Source organism: Aythya marila, assembly GCF_965140915.1.
Source record: "Aythya marila genome assembly, chromosome: 3".
Classification (NCBI taxonomy): domain Eukaryota; kingdom Metazoa; phylum Chordata; class Aves; order Anseriformes; family Anatidae; genus Aythya; species Aythya marila.
This window is the reverse complement of record NC_139044.1, coordinates 73,688,098-73,713,562: the sequence shown is the minus strand read 5'-3', so window position 1 is coordinate 73,713,562 and position 25,465 is coordinate 73,688,098. Positions and strand designations below refer to the sequence as shown.

Sequence of the window (25,465 nt, the reverse complement as noted above, 5' to 3'; positions counted from 1 at the left end):
GAGGGCCATGAAGATGATCAGAGGGCTGGAGTACCTCTGCTATGAAGGAAGGCTGAAAGAACTGGGGATGTTCAGATGCCTGGTGAAGAGAAGGCTCCAGGGTGGCCCCATTGCAGCATTTTAATACTTGAAAACGACTTATAAAAAAAGATGGGGAACAATTTTTTACATGGGCAGATAGCGCTAAAACAAGAGGAATGGTTTTAATCTAAAGAGGGGAGATTTAGAATGGAGGTTGGAATGAAATTCTTCACTCAGAGGGTGGTGAGGCACTGGAACAGATTGCCCAGAGTAGTGGATGCCCCATCACTGAAAGTGTACAAAGCCAGATTAGGTAGGGATTTGGGAAACCAGGGTTAGTGGGAGGTGTCTGTGCCACTAGAGAGTGGGGAGAGCTAGGTGATATTCCATACTAAGACATTCTGATTCTACATTTCTGTGATGTATTTCACTGGATTTGCTTTTTCTCAGAAAATTACATTTTTTTCCTAATTATTTTATTATCAAATAGTATTTTTATTGTCATGTTTGTAACAAATGACACATATTTCTTCAAGTTACAGTAGCGAAAATGAATACAGTAAAACTTGTAGTAGAAAAAAGAAATGATGTAGAAAAACCTTGTAGTAGAAAAAGAAATATGTGGAAAAGAATATAATTAAAGAACAGAGGGCCCAACTTTGTAATTCCTTAAAATAATATCTTCCAAATATCAGCTATTTGTGTACCATGTGACAGACAGGAAGCTTGTGTAGCTAGGAACATTACAGCTTTGGATCAGTTATTGTCAATATGATTATCGTACACAACATATGCAATATACCCTCTACATCTTCCATATGACACTGAAAACTCTTGAGTAAGAAACAAACAAAAAAAAAAAAAAGGAAAAGAGATAGAAAAAGAAAAAAGAAACTTTAACATTTGTGAAGGAAACATAAGAAAAAAAACAACCATATAAAAAACAACCATATAAAATATGTCTAGCTTCAATATTTAATAGGCTATCTGCAGGAGTGGAAAGTACTCATTCATTTTTGAGCTATTAATCACTACTCTTCCAAAACAAGTGAAATATAGCCTAAATTTAACACTTTTTTTTTTTTAGTGCCAATTTACATCTTTTTTTATTTTTTTTTTACATCTTATTTTCTTTCTCATCTCAAAAGTCTGCCCTTGAATCCAAGCATTCTTCTGCACTCAAAATATTCTGATAATGTGTTAGTCAGTTCTTGTTTTTACTGATCTTAACAAAAATGACATCAAGACTCCATTTTCTCAGGTTAAAACCATGCAATAGGCAACCAAGAGTCCTGTATCTTTGTTTCTTCAGACAAAGACAGCATGGTGGCTGCTGGCTATGGCTGAGGTGTTGGTCAGAGTGACAAAAACAAACAAACAAACAAAAAATAAACCACTACCAGAAAAAAAAAAAAAAAAAAAAAAAAAAAAAACACCCTAAAACCTTGTGGAAAACAAAAATCCTCTGCCCAAGAAGTGGGTGAGTTCCATGAACTTAGATTTTTTAGCATTTCTCAGAGTTTCTTTATGTTTTCTGGAGAACTTTTCTTAGACGTAGATGATCACTGAGAAGGAAAGTGTATAGCTCCTGAGATGACGTAGGTCTTATCTTACACTCCTGGCAATGAGAAGTGTTTTGCAGTACAACTTGACCATGAGAAATGAATTGAGCATTTTTGTTGATGTCACTTCCTCCAAATGAGATAGCATTTTATTTCAAGGCCCATTTTCCCCTGTTATATACCACGTTCTCATATCTTCTCTCTTCACACAGCTAGCCCTGTTACCCATCCGCAACATCTTTCCCATGTTTTTGCCACAGATCCTTGCAAGATCAGTCTCATTTTTGCACATATTATCTTCCATCCCCACACAAGACAGCTCCATTAAGCAGGGAAAAATTTAAATTCTATGAATGTAGATTTTCTAAAACAAATATTTTAGCACATTACAATTAGGAAATTAGGATGTCAGCCTAATGCTAAAATGTCTTATGAAGAAAAAAAAATGTATTTTTTTTTTTTGTACATGCAATCTTTCATATTCTTTCTGTATCAGTAATTCTATGGCTTTTCCACTTTTTTATAGATCTCAGCAGGGGGCTTAAGAACTCTGGTTTTAGCTTTGCTTCTTTTCTATACTCATTTTCAATATTATTTTTTGAATGATTTTGAACTATGTTATTTATATAATGGGTATATACATATACAGCATCTATGTGTGCACAAACAGTGATGTATAAAAATATAACTTCAGAAAATGTATTTGGATTAAAGAACATATATGCATATATTGCCCCTTCCCTGGAGATTATTTGCCCTGTCCCTGGAGGTGTTCAAGGCCAGACTGGACAGGGCCTTGGCCAACCTCATCTAGTGGGTGGCATCCCTGCATGTGGCAGGAGGGTTGGAGTTAGATATCTTTAAGGTCCCTTCCAACCCAAGCCATTCTATGATTCTTTGATTCTGTGATGTATTTCATATATAGGGAATAAAGAAACAAAAAAGACATATATCCCATTTTCATACTCTAGTTGATATGTTGGGCTTTGCTTTGTTTCTCTAGAAATTGAACTAAACTTCAAATGGCACGTAGTCTAAAAATAGATAATGAAATAGTGAAGGTAAAACAGTTCAAAATACATGTTACAAAGTATGATTTTTTCATATGTCAATGTTTACCTTTGTACATAGTACGTTAAGCATGGGAGAATGTTTTTAAACCAGAAAATGAACACAAAGTAGCTGAAAAACACAATGTAATTCATTCTTACTGCTTTATTATTAAAGAACCCCTTTTTAATTGCAATGTGGGAGAGTGGAGTTTACTACAAAAAGAAAATGATTTGTCTTTAGAACACAAGAATTTGATCGTGTGCTACTGTTGCCTGCCAACAATGAGCTAAAGAGGTTAATGGATCATAGCTCTGGCAAACAGCCATGCTACCTCCAGCTCAATACGTTTAACTGTGTAATCTGGGTTGAGATTTGGTGCTGTTTGTTTTTTCCTGTTGGTGGCTTTGTTTTAAATCAGGGCATGAGTCGTTGGTAAATAAAAGTTAGATTTTATCTGATCTTTTCCTGGAAACAACACCACTCATCACTGGATTTCCACAGCTGGAGGAACGAGGGATAGCAGCAGTGGCCTCCTGCGCTTGGAGGCTCCTTGCTCCACAGGGCACAGGCGTGGAACTTGCGTGGGGAGGAGAAGGAGGGCTGTGGGGATCTTTATTGTTTATTATTTTTATTTATTTTTATTTTTAGGCACAGAAGTTGAGGGAGAGAACTACAGCCGGGAAGGGCAAGCACACCAAAAGTACATAGCTCCCCCTCTCTCATCTTGCACGCTTCTTGGGTACACTGCTGGAAGAGGCAGACAGTGGCGGCAGTGTTACAATGCGAATCACAAAGCGAGCAACTTCCAATGCTCTTGTGGCTATTTTGGATTTCTCTCCCGAGAACAGGCTTTTTTTGGTGTGTGTTGCCCCCCCCCCCCCCCCTCCAACCCTCCCTTTCCATATGATTGTTATAATTATTCTCTCCCTCCCTCCCTTCTCCGCCGGCTCCCCCCTCCCCGCCACGAAACCCGGCAATAAGGATGCACCGTCCTCGGTCCTCTTTGGGCAGGTCACTGCGCTCGGGCGGAAGGTGAGCCGGGATGGGGAAGGAGAAACGTTTGCAGGCAGGAGAAGGAGCACCGCACCGCTGCCCGGCTGAGGCGGGCCCTCGCCGCCTCTTCCTTATTCCGCCGCGGCTGCTCCTGGGGCCCGCCGGCAGCTCCCGGGGGCAACAGCCCCCCAAACCTCTCCGGCCTCGTCCCGGGGAGGCCAGCCTTCGCTTTGCCCGGCGGAGCCCGGCCTCTGCCCGCGGAGGGGCCGCACAGCGCCGGCGGAGGGCCCTGCCCTGCACCTGCCTCGGCGGGCTGGGAGGGAGGAGAGGAAGGAGGGAAGAAGGGAGGGATGGAGGGAGGGAGGAAGGAGGGAGAGAGGGAGGCTCCTCTGTGCGCGGGGAGAGGCTCAGGCTCTCAGCTGGGCGCTCCCGGCAGCTGCTGCCGTGCTGCACCGCGGGCGGTGGCGGCTCCCAGCGCGGCGGGAGCGCGCCTGTGCCGCGGGACCGCAGAGCTTCGAGGCGGGGGGCTCGGAGCTCAGCCGGGAAGTACAGCCAGAGAGTTGCGCTGTTTTTTGTTTCTATTTTTCCTTTTTGTTTCTTTTTTTTTTTTTTTTTTTGGCTATTAAGCTTTTTATACATATTATTTTTAACCCCCCCCCCTTCACCCCCCGCCCCGCTCCCACCCGACTGCGGTGCGTGTGCCACCAGGGGAGGATGCGCGGCTCCCCCAGCTCCAGCCCCGGCAGCTCCGGCCGCGGCGGCGGGTCGCGGGGGGCCGCGGAGGGCCGCGGGGCCGGGGGCGTGCTGGGCCGCACCTGGCCGCGCCGTGCTGCGCTCCCTCAACTCCGCCACCTCTCCCCTCTGCCCCTCGCTGCTTGAGTGCGCGCTCGGCCGTGCCCGGCAGCGCACGCACCGAGGCACTCACTCACTGACTAGCAGCACTCTGCTGAGCTGCCCAGGCTGCCGAGCAGCGCCGCCAGGAGCCCCCTTCCTTCCTTCCTCCCTCCTTCCCTCCCTCCTTCTCCTCCTCCTCCTCCTCCTCCTTCTCCTCCCTCGCTCCCGCCGCTCTGAAGGATGCCCGGTAAGTAGCGGCGAGGACCAGCACCTCTGCCGGTGCGTGATCTCACGGCTTAGGGACCGCTTTATAATGCTGCCGCCCGCCGGGGGGGGGCGCGGGGGGAAGAGGGGAGGGGAGAGGAGATGACAGCAATCCGAGGCGGGAGGTGGCGGGGCTGGCCGGGTGCTCCTCAGAAGGACTTTTAGCTGCGCTCCCGGGGTTCGGATGTGGGCGCCGAGGGACGGGGTCCGTGCGCCGCAGCGGGCACCGGCCGGGGCGGGGGCGCCTCGCCTGCGCTGCGGGCTGTCGCCTGCTGCATCGTGGTGAGTACGGGGCTCCGAGCCGCTCCGGAGTCCGTCGGGGACGGGGGAGAGGTGGAGGATGCCTTGCCGGGCTGGGGGACCTCGGAGGTGGCTCCGCTCCGCGCTTTGCCGGAGCCGGGGCTCGGAGCACACGGTGCCCCCAGTGTGCACCGGGGCCGGTGTCCTGCTCTCCGTGCCTCGGTTTTGGAGGCGTTCCCTGGGGTTGCCGGCGGGGTCCGGCGTTTTGTGGAGCCCGGAGCTCCTCACCTGCCGAAGGAGGCGGCCAGGTGCCCCGGCACCGCTGTCACACCGTGCCCGCCGCTCCCCTGCCCCTGTCCCGTGCCGTGGGATCCAAAAGCGGCCGTTCCCCAGGGAAGGAAGGCTCGATGTTTGCAAAACGCTCGCCGTCGACTCAGTGCACAGCGGTGCTGAGCTGGGGCTTGCGCACGGCCAACTCCTCGCAGCCCGGCGTCCCAGCCCGCTGCCGAGTGCCAGAGGGCAGCGGGGCTTTGCTTCGGCTGCACCGCCGGGCGTGATGTGCAGGAAAGGCAGACAAAAGCTGGTGGGTGCTGCAGGTCGAAAAGTGGGTTTTGGTAAGGTGGATTTTGGTAAAATGTTTTTCTTACTTTTAACTTTGACAATGATGTCTTTTCTCACTGCGTTTTGCAAACTGGGCATGATCACTCTCCCGTTGACTTCAGAGAAAGAAGGTTTTGGCCAATGCAGAGTACTTTTCAAATGAAGGGGACTGGGCAGAAGGCTGTGAGAAGGTGAAGTGAGAGAGATGCATAAAAGAAACTTCATTTCAAAAAGATAGCCGTTTTAACCAAAGAGATTTAGCTGCACTCAGCCAGAAATATTTTCTGGATTGTCATTCCCACTTTGCAATGAACAAGTATCAGGATGATTTCTTGATGTGTTTGACATCAAGATGGACTGAAGCCCATTGTTTTACACACAGACATTACAAAATATTATCAGATTCACACCTTATACTATTATGGTGTTGTATATCTTTTTTCTTACTAAAATGTTAGAAGCAGTGGGAGACTAGATCCAAAACTCTCTGAGGCTACTGGATGGGCTCGCACTGACTTCAGTGGCCTGTGGATCAGGCCCAGAAAGGTTCAGTAGAGGGGTAATAGGAGAGATGTGAAGGAAAGTGTGAGGAAAGGTGTTGCATAAGCGTTTAACTCATGAGCAGCCTCCCTCTAGGGAGGAGAAAATCTAAATGTGCATTACTTTCTTATTCAGTTTTAAAGAACTCTTTCACAACACAGATACAAATAAGAAATAATGCTTCTGTTTAATAATTAAAATGTCCATATTCATATGGACTGTAAATAAGATTTTATGAAGAAAAAAAAAAAAAAGATCCATTAGCAAATGGAAGTTCTAGTTCACTGAACATCTTCTGTTCAGTGCAGTATTTAGACTTATTTAGAATAGTCAGATATATAATTAAATATTGTATAAAAAATGCTATTTGAATATAATGGCAAAAGTTATTCTTACTCCCGTAACCTGACTAACCTCTCACTTGGTTGGAATGTATTTAAAAAGGAAGTGTGAAGAAATGCTTTTATTTTACTTTATTTTCAAATCTGAGTGCTGAAAGAACCCCCGAAGTACTGCTAGTTGTCCTCAACTTGTCAAGTATCAGAATTATGACCATATCTCATGAAGACTTTGACTATTACATTGTGATAAATAAGAGTTTCTTAAGAATAATAACCTTTCTCAGTTAAGGTTCAATAATAATGTTTCTGTACTAAGTGTGTGTGTTAATAGGCAAGTGTAGAAAAACTTTGAGGTACTGGTTTTCTCCTTCAGTTTTGTTTGTAAGCATCTGGTAAATTTGTCATTGGTGATTGAACAGAATGTACCACACTATGAACAGATTAAGATGTTCGTGTTACAAAGGATTTAAAAAAAAAAAAAAACAAACAAAAAAAAAAACACTCTAGAATGGACAAATGCTTCACTGGTTATTTCTTTTGCTTCTTGCCTATAGGGGAGATGAAAAATCCTTCCTTATATGTCATATTCATTTCTGATTTTCCTATGAAGTCAAACATGCCTTTTATCACATATCATATATGGGAGTGGAGGATACATATTTTATGGGACACATTATGGAAAAAAAATTATTCTGAATTTCTTTGTTGCTTCTTTTCTCTACTCTATCTGCTCTTTACTCACACACCATAATGCCACAATCTATTTTTGCTGATAGTATTTCAATTTAAAGTCAAATGTAAAAATATAATTATTACGTATTAAGAGTCTGGGGACACTTGGTGGTGGTGGTGGTTGTGGTTGATTGTCAGTTTGTTGTTGTTGCTGTTTTGGTTTGTTTGTTTGTTTATTTTGTGGTTCAAATCTATCTTTATTTCTCTTTCCTTGTTTGGATGAGGAGAGTCAATAGTTCACAAAATTATGATACATACTTAAATAAACCTTCTGTTTTGTCCTGAGAGCCATTGGTGTGAAATTCTATATTCTTTTCACTTTGATGTTTCAGTATTTCCTCCTCATATGTGCATGTGGGAATACAGCCAGATTTTCTTGTGGACAGCATCTGCAAAATAGAAAGGTTTTTTTTTTTTTTTTTTTTTTTTTTAAATTTAGTTTTACCTGTAACTGAAGAGTATGTAAAATTAGAGTATATAAGGCAGAGTCAAAGGAAGCCAGATAATGAAGTACAGAGAACCACTTGGAGAACATTTTGAATTCCTGTTGCTCACTTCTAGCATCTTTATAACCTCATCTTGTTTAACAAGTATAACTTACTCACTTGTAGTGTCTTTATAAACCTCACCCTGTAGAACAAGTGCTGCTTATCTTAATTCAGATATCTCTTTTTCTAGGCTACTACAATTTTGCTGTCATTTTCTTGACTCTGAAACATGTTTATGGCATTGTATTACTGTGTTATTAAGTGAACAGTCACAGGTGTTTACAGGCCTCAGTGTTCAAATATAGGAAATAATCATGGTGAGATTATTTAAAGCTGACTTTGTGATTATTACATCTTTAAAAAACTTTTTCAAAATAAATGTTATCATTTGTTAATGACAGAAGACAATTGTCAGATAATTTATTTAGACTATATTCTTATATCCAACAATTTAAGAACAAAAAGCTTCCACTGTAGCTCAAATCAATCAAAATATTGGTTTTAGGTTATACATTGTACATATGGAACCTGGCATGTAAAGCAGATGGTATGTAAAATTATTCATAGCATGTCTGGAGAACCATACAATATCCAAATGCAGTGCAACAGAACGTGGAAAGAGTGCCACATTCGCATGTAACTTAAAATATCAGTCACTGGCCTATGTCTAGTCTCAACTGCACTTCATTTTCATGTGTGTGTGTGTTTGTGCAGGTACATGTGTTCAATTTCTTCTTCATTCAAGACCTTTCCTTTATAGGTCTTCCCTAGAAAAGTGTTCAGGCTGAAATGATACGGCATTGACTGAATGAAATAAAGGTGGATATAGAAGAAAAACTAGTTTGGCTTAGTTATGGTTTACAATGCAGTTGCACAAAAATTTAAAAAATAATCGAGAACAGAAGTTTTAGTCTTGTAAAAAAAAATAGCCAAACACCATTTTCTAACAAGACTGGGTTCATCTGTATTATTTATGAATTTCATTTGCCCATTCCAGCAATAGTACTTATTAGTACTTCTGGCCTATTACATAAATACTGTTAGCACCACACATTCTCTCTCTCAAGTATTACAAATCTGTAAGTTCAACTTTTCTTCCTGAAAAAAAAAAAAAAAAAAAAAAAACTATTACTGTGCATTGTTAACATAGTAGATGAAATGATCATTGCAGAAAGATTCACATCATCAAAACCCTTAAATAAATATTAGTTTTTTAGTTAACATTTGCTAACCTCAAAGGGACCTAATCACACACAGTTTTGTTGTACACAGATGTTTTCCTGACCAATGACCATGAAAAGCAATATTTTTCCAAAGTTTATTCAAGTGTTTAAATGTGTGCTTATGAAATATAGTCAGTCACACATCTCTCTCTCTCCCTCTCTCTCATTGGCAGGGGAAAATTTGAAATGTTTCTACTTAAAATAGATAAATAAATAATTATATATAAGTGCTGCAAGCCATTAACTATTTTAAAAAGATTTGGGTAGCAATAGTCTTTGATGATATTTCTAAACCAAATGAGCTATTATAGACAAGATCTGAAAGATGAAGTTTGTAATGAAAGATTGCCGCAAAATAAACTCTAAATGTCTGGAACCAATATTATATAAGGTAGACTTTACTAGCTATTTTTTTTAAGATCCAGCCATTTTTTAAGGAGGTAAATTTAAGGAATGACACCCTGTTTAAACTGTTGAATATCCCCAAATATTTTAAAAGTTTTAAAGCTACCTGAGTTGGTATATAATGTCTTATGCTACAAAAAAAAAAAAAAAAAAAAAAAAAAAAAAAAAAAAGTTAATCCCCAGTACTTTTCATGCCCTGGCACCTTTAGTCCATATGCATCTCCTTGTTTGCAAGCAAATGTTGCTTGAGAAAATATAAATTTCTGGGGGATTAAAGTAGCAGATTTACCTTGATATGTTACAGAACAGTGTCTATCAATCCATTCCTTTTGGAGTTGAAAGAACTTCTATCCATTCAAATCATTTTAACACAATCTTGTATTATAATGGCTTGAACAATCTTGACTGCACATAGTTGCTGGAGTCTCCAAAGGGCTGTCATAAATAAAACTATTAGACTTTATTGTAGCAGACAAATATTCAAAATCTACCAAGGGATGACAGGATTCTGCACTGAAGCACAAATCGCTACAAAATGTCTGTGAATACTAAAAAATGATTGGTAGAAGGACATCATGAACCAATTTATAATCTACATATATATGTGCTATTTTTTTCTTTAAAAGTATATAAAGGAAATATTAATATTAATGGATTAATCCTATATATAATTAATTGGAAACTGAGCCAACGAATAAAGGATTTGTGCTCTACAACAGTTACTTTAGCTTGCTCAGCAGCGAGTAAACTTTCTACACTAGCTGACAGACTCTCAACTTAAATCAAAACCTCCCTTTGCAACCTGGCATTGCTACTATGATGACAGCATCAGAAAACTGGCATCTCATGGGAGTCAGTTTACATCAATGGAAATGGATTTACTCTTCAACCTAGATTCTGTGCAGACAGGTTTGTTTGCATTTTTCCTCTTACCACATGTAAGAAGAAAGTACTATGTACTATGTACCACATAATACAGAAGGCATGGCTTTTGCCAGAAATGCAGATACAACTGAGTTTGGCAAAAAAATTAACTGAACTTAGAGACAAATTTTGAAATAGTAGAGACATGGCAAACTGAGGTTAAAATATACACTGATTAGTTTTGTTTTGTTTTATTTCATGAGAGGAAAAATACATTCTTTCATAAAAAAATCTTTAAGACAGAAGTAAAATGGAAAAATTAAAGCAACTGAGGTTAAAAATAAAATTACAAAAGTTAAGTTACCTAACATGTTCCTGCCACAGGAACAGTAACTAAAGATAGTAGGTTGGGAGCTTCAAAAGAAGACAAAAGACAGAAAATAAGCATTTTGTGTCTTGGAAATCTAGATGGCCCCAGATTTTATGTGTATCTGCATACACATTTATCTATGTATTTATACACACTCTTTTCTTTTTCAGTATAAAAATATGCATAATTTTCAACTTTGTTATTGTCTGGTTTCCTCATCCCTAGCAGGAATTTGCTGGTTGTTCTTTCTTTCTGAACAAGAAGGCATGGAGGAAGATGTGACAGCACAATAAATAGCTGAGAGTAGTTAAACTCTTTCCTGAAGGTAAAACAACAGGGTCCAATGGTTCTCCTGCAGAATGTTTTCAACCCAAGGCTATAAATAATATCCAGTGCAGCCAAAAATAAAAAATAGAAAATCCCCTAATCCCGAAAAAGGAGAAAACAAAATGAATCTTCACTTCAGTGTCTGAAGCCAGCATTACACTATGTCCTGAAAAACATGAAACTGAAAGATCTTTTCCCAGCTACAAGCTAGTGTCATCTAAAATCACAGTCAAGATCTTCCTTCTATGGCTCAAAAAAACAGCTATAATCTTATATGGAAGAGCCAGGAAAGAAAGAAAGATCATCCCTGAATGCAACGTGCAGAAAAATAGAAGATGATATATTTAACACTATACTCAATTTAACACAGTAAATACCATTTTTAACATCTATTTCTGATGTTGAAAAAACAGTTACCTGAATTGAGTGGAGTTAACTCTGGCATGATGTCAGAAGATTTGGAGAAAATTATTTTAAATAATTTCCTGCTGCACATCTTCACCCTATCCATAGCTGTATAAGTATAAATAATGGCAGGAGTGGCAGCAAATCTCTACTATTTCTAATTCCACATTCCTAGGATTCACATTAATCCTAAAAGGATTAATCTGCAATGTAAAGTAAAAGAGAATTGCATTAGGGAAAAGGTCTATTGATATAGTATAGAGTATATGAGTAGAGTTACACAACATGTGTTTGTATTCTGGTGGAAAATTATATTCCTGAATGAAGTAAAATATGGCTAAAATAATCTACTAGAATCTTTTTTGATAAATAGCTCTAAGAGAAAATATGACTGATTAGCTAATTACCAACCAGTCAGTCTTCACTCAGAGGTAGAAATAATTTGAGAATTAATGAAAATTCCTTCTAGGATTAGAAGCTCGCAGTTGACATATACCAAACAGTTCTGGTTACATTTGACATTACTATCCCCTCTTTCATAGTGGTTTCTAACCTAAGAATGAAATGTGCTTCCTTTACATATAATCAAAGTACTCAGGCTTCAAAAAGGTGAATCATGCAACTATGGAAAATGAAATACAGTCCTTCACTCAGGACTTTCCTCACGTAAAATTCAGGACTGATTGCTTATGGTTGCTTTCCCAGCAGCTCCTTCATGACTGCTGTGAGGTAGATCCAGGTAAATATGAATCAACAGCTGTTTCTTCCCTTATATATCAGACCTATGGTTCTGTAACTGCCTTGGCTTGTCTCCTGGAGGCTATCACAGACTTTTTATGATGCAGGTGTTTGGAGAGACATTTTTTGATACTTCCTTTTTACACAACTTACTAGCAAGAAACAACAAAGGATATATTTCATGACATAAGCCTTACTTACCAGCTTTATACCTACACAGAAATTGTTTTATTTAACAAAAAAAAAAAAAAAAAGAGAAAAAGAGAAAAAGAAAAAAAAAAGAAAAAAAGAAGTTGAAAAAGATTTTTCTGTTGTTTAGATTTGACAGTTGTCTTCTTCTCAAACAAAGAAAACCAGAAACTTTTGTGGTTTGTTTGCTTCAGAACCAAAAACGTGTATATGCTACTTCAATATGTGTATATCATTTTCATTTTCTGTTTTTCTTGCTGGAGAAGCAGGAAGAAATTTCAGTGAGAAAAAGAAAAAAAAAAAAATTAAACTTTTTTTTTTTTCTTTTGCACATGGTAAAAATATCTGCTTAATCCCACTTTTTTCTTTCATTATTTTGAAAATATTCTGTATTAAATTTAAAAATAAATGATATCAATGAAAATTGGAGTAAACTTTTTTTTTTTTAATTTCAAAAGTCTTGTCTTTGAAAATATTTTAGTCAGCTCTGATGAAAATCAGGGAGTTGGTTGAAATTCCTTTGTTGTATGATTTTTCAGACTTAATCCTTTGAAACCAAAGCTGTCCGTAGAAAAGGTGTGTTTTCATGTTTTCTGTGTGCTGTGATGATAAACTAATTAAAGGTATACAAGGTATACTTTTTATTTATTTTTATTTTTCCCAGCTATAAAATGATTATTTGTAAAAAATAATAAGAAACTGAAAAAAAAAAAAAAAAACAAAAAAAACAAAAAAAAACACTACAAAATACTGACACAAGACTCTTGATTTGTCCCTAATCATAATGTTTTATTTCTAAATTTTAATATTTTTAAAGTCATTCTAAGACTTCCAAAAATAATTTTAAAAACTCTGAATGTGTTTCTGGTGAGTAGAATACCTTTTATTTTGTTCTAGAGCACACATCTCTAGAATAGATCACATTTTTGTCTGCTGGATCACAAGAAACTATGATCCTTGGAAAGGTAAGCAGGTGCTTTCCTGGAAAGGTACTAGTTAGTGAAGTGTTGGTTATTATTTTATTCCTGAATGCAACTCATATAATGAGGAAGACTTTAGGTGATAACAGAAAGAAAGGAACAAGAAAGTGTTCTTGTTTGGTTGATTGTTGTTGTTTTGCCATAAATAAAGAAAACAGTGAGTAGGAAATCAAACATATCTTTCTAACAAGTTTAAGAGGGGAATGTCCTCTGACCATGCAGTATTTAGGCTCAGGATGTAGATATTAAAAGACAATTAGTTGCCATTTGGAAAGAAATCTAATTTGCCTAGCTTACCGCTTCAGAAATTTAAGTTTAATATATGTTGCTTATGTGACTTGACAAAGTATCAGTAAGTCATGCTTATAAATGAGACAGCTTGCTTCTGATCTGGGATGTATACCAGCACCAGTGCACTGGATCAGTATGGAATACACAGCATGGGGAGACACAGCACAGTCCCCAGCACAGTGATAGGCAGAAGCCGGCCACTCACTTATGTTTATCCCCCAGGGACACATGAGAACAGATTTGTCAGGGTTTCTCTCTTTTATTCCAGCAATAATTAGACCATAATTGGCAAAATTTACTGTTGGCCGCAGCACATTGTTGATTGGAAGTGTGGATTTTATTTTTATTTTTACCTATTACAGCTGCATTTCTGTTCTTTGCTTATATTTTATGATTGAATAACGCAAGGCATCCCTCTAGCCTTGATGTCAGCTAATCATGGCCACTTCCATATGGTTAAACTCTTGTAGCCTCCGGAGCACAGGCTGCAACTAACCTGCCTCTTGGGAGCCATCCCAAGTCTGGGCATGCGCCCTGGCCATGCCCAGAAAGCCCTTGGGAAGCAGCTGGTCAAGCAGCCAGGATCAAATGAGGCATTGCCTTGAAAAAAAATATATTAAACATATTTTAGAAAACAACAGTTGATCATGGACTATTTAATTCACTTGCATAGTTGTAGTCGTAATAGTATTTAGATCAGTATAATGGCTCCATATACATACATATTTTTTTTATTTTTTTTTCTGAATGAGAATGAGCTCCACTGATTTAAGTTGTGCTATTACAGCAGAACATGACATTTTTATAAATCATGTAAAACAGGCTTAATATTTATTTGTAAATAGCCATCAACTGTGGTACGTACATCAGTGTTACGAGAGTACCAGAAGATTTAAACGTGATAAAATGTTTTAGGAAATGATAGCTCCTTTTCTGCAGTTTCTATTTATAGTTGTTTCTTATTGAATGCTGAAGCCAGTTTGTTGAGAAATTGCTGTTATAGGAAAGTTATTGTCTACAGTACATTTGTTGTCAGAATTTTGTAAAACATTGAAAAACCTGTTTTAGAAAAGTAAGAGTACAAGCACTTCTTAAAGATATATTAATAACTTTTGCCAGAGAATACAAATGTAGACAAAAATGCTTGATTGGTAGTATATTCCGTATTCTGTGTGTCAGAAAAGAAATCATGTCAAACATTTTAAGGTGCTGTCTCAGAAATCAAACTCCTTCAAGCTTTAAAATACAGACACCCTCAGCTAACAGTGAAAATTAAGCTTACTAAGGCAGTTGGATAAACTTTTAATAAGTAAATGCACAACACTGGACTAATTGCATAAAAAAATAATACTTCATTTACTTATGGAGGAAAAATACCTTCATTTTTACTTGTTATCACAAGTTTTCATTTCTTGGTATTTAGCATCACTGTTACTTATTTTGCAACATCTACAAGTCACCTTTTTTACTCTTTCTTCATATTTTACTGCTGAGCTTTGGCAAAGTTTTATGAGTGTTTCATGGATGTGGGGCAACACAACCTGAAAAATATTGAAAACATATCTGGCTGTGGGTAAATCAAAGTGTCTTACATGAAGCCCAGGAGATACTCTGCTTCTCACTGCTAATCCTTCAGTACCATTTTTGTGGTTCACAGACTACATATAAAAATTACAGTGCTCCTGGGGGAAAAGTCTCCTATCAGAGAGAGGACTTTCCAATAGCAAAATAATGGCCTCCAACTATTATGACTGCAGGTATGTGGTTATACCAAGTCCTGGGGCCAAGGTCATGAGGTTCTGGTGGCTTTTCTGGACAATGCTTTAAGTCAGAGCTCATGGAGGTTGCATTGATTTAATACCTTTGGTGGTTTTAACTTGGGAGGGAGAACAAACCTAAATCTTTTAGCCATTTCGTTCTCTTGAGTGAGGCTTTTAGGATTTTATCTCTCAGGGGAGTTTCAAGGAGTTTTGACTTTACCATTGTGTAAGCACATATATAAGCTACCTGGTGGACATAACCTACAAAAATCTGGATCTGAATCTGACAAACAGACAACAGTCAAATAGACAACAGTCAAATATCAGTTTCAGTACTCAGCAGGAGCTATTTGATTAGAAAATTCAAACGAAGCATATCAGGATTCTGAAATCAGATTTGTTTTAGAGGTCTTCATGATATATAAATCACTTTACTTTTCTCTTGTAATCACTGAGTTCCCTAAAATCCTTCTTTTTTTGGAAAATCATGTGTCATATGCAATTCCATATACATATTTAAACATAAAAGCATAGTAATAGATATTGTAAGATTCCTGGTAAAAAAAAATGAAAAAAAAAAAGTACTGTATGATTATGATATACCTGTTGACACTGATTTTTAATTTGTTCTTAAATATATATTGTACACACTCACACCAAAACACAAGTGCATTTTATCTGAAGGTAGAGGAAGTAATGATTACAGAGAAATGAAAATGTTCTAAAAAGTTTAACTTATTTATCAGTGATACTTTAAAAAGAATAGTTAAATAAATAGCTGTCAAACTGTCCTGGAGCTTCTTTTGGTGTGTGGCTGAAGCCTGTCTAGAAACCACAGATGTGTTTCATGTTCTAAAGAACATCCTGCCCCTGGCATCTTGCTGTAAGGCCCCTGGTGTCCCTGTCTTTCCCTTCTCTCCCTTCAGTGGGGTCTGCGAGTGTGATAGCTCCCAGCTGGTAACTCCAAGTTACACAGTCCAGGGTAAGAAAAAACTCCTACCAAATGATGGCTCATGGATAGCTGGTCTCAAACTGGGACCAGACAGAGACTTTACCACAAGCTTGAGATTTCCTTAAGCATATGTCTCTCAAAGATAATGCCTTTTCATCCAGATCGTTTATTGTAAAAAGCTGCAAAAGCACACTCTAGTTCTGCAAATCTCCCTGCAGACTACCTCAATCTTGAAACATTGTCACTTGTGGCATTAATATAAGCATCTAGTCAATGTTTCAGTCTATGCTATAAAGGTACTTTGGACAGATATTAGGTTGAGACATCCACTGAGAAAGATTGTGATGAATTTGGTGACAATATCATACTGGTGCTAACAGCTTCTTATAAGCTACAAGGCAGTGCATGTTCCTTCTGAAAAAGCAGCTGTCACTTTGGCCAAAATTGTTCCTCCCTCTCAACTGCTCTTTGTGTGCAATAGGCCTGACTGACCCTTGCAAACTAACCTTGAAGCTGCCATTATGGTAATGGAGACCTATCTCTTAGACTGGTCCTGCAACCATTTAGCATCCTCTCGCAAAATTGTCCTAGACCAGCTGTGTCAGCTGCCACTTCAAAAGTGATCCTGTCTGCTTATAACTCAAAATGTAACTCTGTCATACATACACTTAGTGCAGTATGTTTCTTAAAAGGCACTTTAATCAGCTGGCATTTTAGTCTGTAGGCCTCTGGGGGTCAGGCTGAAAAATTACACTAATGCTGGACTCACTTTGATATCCTGGGCAACCTTCTGAATTTTAAGTAACTATCCTCAGAAGGCCATACTTTTCAAAAATTATCTTTAAGTCTGCACAGAGAATTTTGAGCTCAGTTCAGCTAATAGCACATTGATATGCAGGCTAAAATTAATAAAAATGTAGGGTAAGAATCTGAATTTATAGATACAAGCAGTTATTTTAGTGTTCATTATCTAAGTATCTGCCCTGTCGATTGTTAAGTGTTTGATTTCAATGTTACCGTAATTTTAATATTTGCATCTGAATAAACCATTCTGCTTTTTTTTTTTTTTTTTTTTTTTTTTTTTTTTTTTTTTTACTGCCTACTCAAATATGTGGGATTACTCTCAAACCCTTATAGAAAATTATCCTTTTATAATCTGGAATTATGCAAAGATTATCACCCTCTTTGTCTTGAGAAAGTAATTTCTGTATAAGTATTTTACATGCATTTTCTCCAGTATTTTCACTTCTCCTGGTGCCCCACCTTGTCCTTTTACTGATTCTTATCATATAGTGATTCTCATGTCCTCCAGCCCATATTTTACAGCTTCTTCCATTGTGGGCTCTTCAATTGCACAAGTATTGCTGAAACTTTGTCATTCAGCCCAACCCACTGGGTTCCTCCTCTGGTCCTCTCCTTCCTCTTCCTGTCTGACCCTGCTCTTGCCCTCAGAATATTTCCAAACCCCAGATTGCAGTGGGCATCCAGCCATAGAATGGTACCAGCTTTTGGGCACAAAAGTCCCTACTGCTTCCAGGCAAGGAGTGCAACCCATTAGCCATCTGTTCTGCTGGATCGTTAGGGATAAAGGCTACCCAGAGGTAGTTTTAACAAGGCCTTGAGCAACTGTACCTTTCTGTTTTATCTGAACTGTCTCTTGTTGATAGCCTTAGAGATATGTTAGATCTAACCTTCTCAATATTGAAATCAAATTCTGAAAAACTGGAAACAGTTCCCAGCTCACAGCACATCTTACTCAGTTTGACTGGAGTGGTTCTCCTCTGGGACGGGGTCTTTTTGAGCCAGAGGGAAAAGGAGAATGAGCTCAATATATTCCTTGTTCTACCAGCTGCCACCAAATGTATTTATCTTCCCTCCAAGGAACCATGAGTCCAAATCCATTCACACTGCACACCCTGATGAGACAGAGTGACATCTTCCATCACAGGTGATGAGGCTGTAGTTCCAATCTCTCTTTCTTTATCACATTTAATGAAGAATGCCAAAACAGATGTGTTTCACTGTTGTGCTTTCAGGGGTAGAATGAATTAAAAGTTTAGGATGGCTGCTACAGTCTCATAGCATGTGAGAAAAAAGAGATTCTCTAGTTTCTCAGATAAGTCACAGAGCCAGTCTTTTCTGAGTACTCCAGAAAGCTCTAGGAAAAAAAAAAAAAAAAAAAAAAAAAAAAAAAGAGTTTAACAATTATCCATATACTCTGTGTTGGAAAAAGCTTATTAATTTTGAAATATGTCCAGCCCTTCTCCAGTTAGCAAAGAGTTTCTAGAATGCTTCTTTGGTTCCTTCTAAGGTCGTGTGTCTTATTTTTAGATTGACAGCAAACTGTGCCTGGCAGTGACATCTGCAAGCTATTCTTTCTGGGACTGAATGGTTGCTTTTGTGCTAGATGTGTGATTCATAATACACCAGTTCTGCTCTTTGACTAGAAGGAGGGCAGGACTTGCTTCAGAGGGCTTATTTTATCCTTGTCCTGGTCTAACATCATTGACTCCTTAGGAACTGGGTGACTTTTTTTTGGTTGTTTGTTGAGGTAGCTAACAGTCCTGATTCTTTAAAGTGGTCTTTTGGTACAAATATGCTCCAAATCATGCAAATAATAAAGTAACGATATTGTTTTTTATTATCAACAAAACAAAACAGAAGGAAAAAAGAACAACCACAAATAATCCATTACTTTGGCATAGAAAATGTGATGTTAATTTCTATAAGCATGTAATTGTGTAGAAGATACTAATGCATATCTAGAATGCTCTATGTCTTTTGATATGTAGATACCTGTTTTGAGCTATGGTCCTCCATGAGTTGGAGCCCTGATGCGAATGGAATCTTCCTGTTTGATTAATTGTTCATTTTCTCATTTGGGGATATCTTTGCTGGGAAAATAAATAAATAAATAATCAAAATGTCATTTAATTACCTTTTTCTTCCTCTTGGGAATACACATACAGTTTTTTGTAAACTGCAAGTGTGATTGTTATCCAACAGATCCAGATCTTGAATAATAAAATAGTGTATTACTTGTTTTCATCATGTTAAGTGATCCATCTCAATTCTTCACTTAGATGAAGAATGACCTATGCTTTCTTACCCTTTCCTCCCTCTCAAAGTTTAACACAGAATTTCAATGTCATGGGAAGAAAGTAACATTACATCTATGCAAAAATAATCTACTTTATCATATATCATTCTCACTAACATCAGACTTTCACCTTGTTCAAAATTAGATGATGGATTAATAAATTGGTGTTTGTTGCAATCATAATGGAAAATGGTGACTTCTTAACATACTCATGCCCTCCCTGTAATTGAAATTTGCAAATATTAATGAGATTATACCTCTGTTCTGCCAATAAATGTTATCAACTCAGTTTATTTATGCTGAGGTCTTGTGATTTCTTTAGAAAGATTTTGCATTGTCACTCTGAAAATGTCATTATAATTCTAACAGATCATAACTACCTTTTTTAATTAACTCAAGTCCTCTCAAACTTTATATGACATGTCACTGAGTATAATGCATAAAGCTCTCGCACATATAAGCAGACAGTGAGAATGCACCCTGACATGACTTGCTTATGAAGAGTTACAGCTACCTGGAGCCTTTGCAGGTTTTTGTTTGTTTGTTTGTTTGTTTTTTAATGGAAAATAAGTGAATGGCAGTTAATCTAGATCTATTCCACATGTAACTTGTTTCTGGGTGAAGATATGTCTCTCCTGAGTGGAGGTCAGAAACCACCTAGTTCTTTCTTGGAGTCACAGACCCAAACTCCTACCTAATTTGTATGTGTATTTTTTAATTTACTTTTCAATAAAAGTAAACAAAAAGTAACAAACTCCTTAGTTACTTATGCAAAGCTGATGGATGAAGATTGCTGCCTTTTCATAACCAAAGCTAAACAGTCTGATAGAAGAGATTGGAAGACTATATATAACAGAGCCACTCAGTGACACCAGCCAGCCATAAAAATATCAACGTTGGGATAGTTCTAACCACCTTAGTTATGTTTAATAACTGTGAGGATGCCAACCTCAGTTTTGAAGGAGTTATAAGGTTCTGAAAATATCTATTAAATAAAATTTCCTAGATTAACCTATTACTGTAGGTAGCTGGAATGTTCAAGGAAAAATGTTTCTCTTTTTATATACAGGGAGAACTCAATAATCACATTAATCGTTAAAAAAAACAAAAGTCTTGGATATTTTTACTGCTTGTGAAAAAAGAAACTTCCAAGTCTGGAAAGCTGAAAAAGGTACATCCAAAATCATTTCACAAATAACACTTTCTTACAATGGATTTTGTCAATTATCAATGTCAATTACCATTGACATTTGGCTGAGACACAGCATTTCAAAAAGAAAGCAAGAAAGCATTTCAAAAATACTGTAAGATTTTTTTTAAACCTATGCATAAATGTAGTTCTGTATATTTTTTTTGGAACATACTAAGCATGCAACGGAATGAGAGGGATATATTGTCCTCTATATTTAACACAAAGGATGCCTAATGTGCATTTCCTGCTTTTCACTGAAGAATAATGCTGTCCTGTGGATTTCTTACAGAAAATAATGCAGTCCATATCTGAGACAGACACTTAAATGACATTGCGTAATACACAGCCAGCATATTTTAAACTGATAAATCTATTATTATTATTATTTATTATTATTATTATTATTATTATTATTATTATTATTATTATTATTATTATTATTATTATTATCAATTCATACCTTCCTCTCATGTTTTTCTTTACAGCAACATCACCAGATAACCTTGGAAAAATCCTACTGAAAATCCATTCAGTGAGAGAAAATTAAAGCTGTCATTGTGCGTAAATGTAAACTTAGCAAAAGTAACTTTTATTGCAAATATTGCCTCCTGATTTTCTGTGCCATGTGTTTTGGAAAAGGTCAGACTAGATTATTATATTGTTTCCTTCTGACCTTAGAATCTGTGTCAGCACATTTTAGTCTTTACTGAAACCTGGCAAAGGCATTTCTCTGGTGCTTCTCTGAAAGAAGAGAAGTTCTGTCATTTCTTTTAAAATAAAAATGGGGGTGGGGGGAGGGGGAGACAAAGAAATAAAAAAAGTCTAGCTGTGACAATGACAAAGAAAAATTTAAAAAAAAAAACTTGAGTTAAGATTATGTCTTTTTTGCAGACAGTGACTGGCAATTGGATTTTACTACTTGACATAGTCTAATTTTAGGTGTGAATAGTCATATTGCTCTTTCTATCTGCATTCTATTTGCCTCTGCAAGAATTTTGTCTCCATTTCCGATAGCCTGAATCTTGCAACAAAACTAAGCCATTCCAGATTTTTTCCAATCAATTGCAAAAGATCTTCTGTGTTATAGGAAACTTTCTGAAGAAAAGTGAGATAAAGACAATATAGATAATAAGAAATTCTTAAAATAATCATTATCCAATCTTTCAAATAATTTTCCTGGAGATTTTCTTCATTATATTAATCTCAGATAAATAAATAAATAGGGAATTACTACTTGAAATGCATTTTAAAAAATGACTGTAGAAACCGTTACAATAGATTTTTTTGTCACATCCCAAGACCTATTCTTTTCTAATACTTATATATATATATATATATAAGCTTTATATTTTAATTTTCTATAGATTACTAAATGTTATTTTAGTAGCATTACCAAATGCTATTTTAGTGATTCAGTGAGGTATCAGAACAGGCAAAAAGGTGAGGTTCTCTCCACAGAACACCTGCACAATGTACAATTCACTGAAAGCTTATGAAAATATCTGTGTTTTTTTTTTTTTGTTTTGTTTTGTTTTGTTTTTTAATGATCATATATTCATGAAATGATCACATCTGTGTTTTTCATAAGAGCACATCCATGGGGTCTGCCAGTGTGAGCATCCTTGCATGACATTAAATTCTTAGTCACATTTTTCAGTCCTTTTCTCTCTTTATATACATAAACCAACTTATGCAGAGATGCACACAGATTACATTTCAGTAGGGATTGAGTTTTGGAAAGATGTTCAGCTACTACTATGTAAGTATTTAATACTAATTTATTATCAATATTTTCTTTAAGCATTTCCAGAGTATAAATTACAATAAAAATGTTTAGCCTTTTTTATCATTAATGCTCATTGCTCTGTAGATTCCCCTAAAATGTATATTTTAATGAATTAGCTTTTCATATAGCTGAGTGTTGTTGTTTTTTTTCCTCCCTTTCGTGTATCTGTGCATTTTCCTTTTTCAAAGTGTGCTATTCCAATAATTTACAAGGAGACTTAAGATACCTAATAATACTGAAAGTGTTAAAATACTCCATAAAAAGGTCACTTTTCCACTAGTAAGAGGAAAATGTCTGTACCAGAACTGGTCACTATCTCCTGACATTTTTTAGTATGATTTAAACCACAGGCTTCTCTCTGACAAGACAGACACTTTCATAAATCTATCTCATGTCTTAGTTCATACTCCTACCAGCTGAACAGTGCCTGCAACAAAGGAATTTTACTGAACAGTACCATCAAGACCAAATTATATTACTTTTCTAAACAAGAAACCTGCTTTTCTGGGTATTCTTTCATAAAATGAGTTTTAAAGATATATATTAAAAAAAAAAAAAAAAAAAAAAAAAAAAAAAACAGCTAAAAATATCCAATCTAAGAACTCTTCAGGTAATTTCCCTCATCTAACACAGTAGAAGTTTCCTTTTTTTATTTATTTTTTTTTTATTATTTTTTTTTTATTTAATTCAAGATGGCTACTCCATAGTGTTCATTTCTTACGGGGCGGGGGGGATTTTTAGAAGAAGGGTAATTTGCATATTCTGCTTCCAGAATGGTGAGAGGAGAACGATCCCATTATTAGAGCACAGTTATTGCTAAACTTAGAACCCTTACCTTGCTTTAGGAGGACATTGAGGTCTAAAGATTTGACCTGTCATATAAAATGTTAATTAAAGCCTCTGCAACACTGGTAACAGTCATTCCAGGTATAGGTAAAGGTAAAGTCTATGGCAAGATGTACAGGCTTCTTTTTTTTTTTTTTTTTTTTTTTTTTTTTTAATAATCTAAACTAGATTAAGATTTTAAGCTTTATTACATTGAAAAGTGAAGTGTGTGCATGTGTGAGGAGGGGGGAGTGTGAGCATGGAGATGGGGTAAGGTTTAGCCACAACAGTGAGGCTGCTAAGTTGCAACTGATAGAGTTCATACTCACAATACAGAAGTGTGTCCATAAGTACCTTCATCCTGAGCCCTCTTGACTCATTTATGAATGATGAATGAGACAAAGCATGTACTAAGTGGTAAACCCCGGCATGCTTATTGACCTTGAGGATGAAATCAGAAAAAGTGTATCTATATGCAGACAGTTATTTTCCAGCAACACCCCATGTACATCACTTTTTTCTAGTCCCTTGCTGCTCCTCAGAGAGGAGGATGGATAATGTCCTGCATCAGCACAGAAACAATCATGATCTGTGGAGGAAGTTCTGTTGTAGACGCTGTTCTTCATGGCATAGATAGGAACATATATGGTTAAGAAAAAGTATGGAAATTATCTGAGGATGGCAGGAGGAACTGGCAAAAGTATATCAATTAATTGAAAGAGGCAGTGATCCTTTTGGTTCAAAATTAACATGTGCAGCTAGGTGGCCTAACAGGTACTAACTGGCTAACTGTAATTTTCCAAGCACAGTCTGAGGCAGGGTTAAAAGAGAGGCATAGGAGCAGGCATAACATTTATAATCTGGTAGTGTTAACTGCAGGACTTTCACCACTATCTCAGAAGAATCTGTGGCATGGAAAGGTAGGAGTGTTCATGTATAACCAAGCAGTAAACCCAGATGAAGACTGTGATATCCAACATACCAGTAATTATACCTTGCTTTGAAAACAGGCCTCTCCCTGCCCATTCCACCCAGTGCCTGTGATCTGAGACAAGTTCCATGTTGGGTGAGAATGTGGGAACACAGCAGGCTCTCTGTGGTGGTGGCTTTCCCTTACGTGGGCTGGTGTGACACGAGCTGTGCTCCCAGCAGGACTGCAGCGCAGGCATCCCTTTGAGATTCCCACGTAAGGCAAGTTTTCAACAGCTGCCTTAGTTGCTAATTAGCCCTATCCATTCTTTGATATGTGGTTCAGTCACTAGATGATGAAAATCTTATTTACATATTTTCCACCTGTGGCCTGTTTTTCTATCGGTCTAGGGGTTCTGAAAATATAATATGAAGCCAAGTTTTCCCAAATATTATGACATTATGTTTGAACCTGTACTACTTAAAGGACTCCAATTTTGTACTGTTATGACCCAAACCAGATGCCTCCCAATATTTTATTTTTCAACAGTATTAAGTTGTCATGTTGCTTTTCCTTGAGTCTTCTTTCCCAGGATGAAATCAGAGTAGTCTAGTGCACTAGAAGAAATAAAAGCAAATCAACCTTTTGGAAGTGACTTTTTGTTTATACTGATATTGCATATGAAGAGGGGATGTTTGGTATTACTTTGTTCTTTGTTTTTATTAAAGGGGGACTGGGGATGGGGGGAGGGTAGATTAAAGGACTAGGAAAGCTAATATGTTTCTCATTCTCTTTATGGCATTTACACAATTCTCCTATAAAATGCTTTGAGGTTTTAAACTTGGATATTGGCCATGATAATCAAGGAGCCAGCTGAGTCTTTCCTTGTTTTGCGAAACTTTGGACCTTTGAATATTATGCTTATTTCCTTTGAATATTTATAAGTATTCTACAATTGTGCACAAGTAACTGATATTTCTGTTAAATTCTGGCAGAATATAGATTTGCATAGTATGATTGCACTTGAGTTTGTGAAAGTGAAAAGGAAAAGTAGGAAAAGACAGGAAAACTCTTGTGAGGTGTTAAAGCAATAAAAAATGTTCCTAAATCAAACCGTCCCCAAAATAGCAGCATTTCTTACAGTTGCTTTCACACTATGACATTCCCACATGATAGTGAGCTGCCATTTTCCACAGAAGCTTAACCTGCTATGCATTTGGAAACAAACAAACAAACAAACAAACAAACAAAAAACTTTCTTTTACTGGTCTTCCTCACCCACTATAATAATTACTGCACTGTCTTGCCTCCCGTGCTGTGTCTGCAAACAGTGCTGATGGTTATGTCACTGTGAAAGAATGAAATCCCAGCTTGTCCCTATGGATGACTGCTGCCGCTCTTCAACAATTCATACTTTACTGCACAGCTCATAGTGTCATATGCCACTGCCCCCATGACTGTCTGCAGCCTGCAAAGTGGC

At 37.6% G+C, this 25,465-nt stretch overlaps 1 protein-coding gene across 1 annotated transcript in view; it reads left to right on the top strand.

The window, feature by feature from the left end:
• Positions 1-4,885: 4,885 nt before the first annotated feature.
• HS3ST5 (heparan sulfate-glucosamine 3-sulfotransferase 5) overlaps positions 4,886-25,465 on the top strand; it is a 197,881-nt gene continuing 177,301 nt past the window's right edge. Inside the window, exon 1 of the mRNA XM_082755491.1 lies at positions 4,886-5,009. The gene's annotated coding sequence lies outside the window, so the exon portion shown is untranslated. The remainder of the gene's footprint in view (positions 5,010-25,465) is intronic.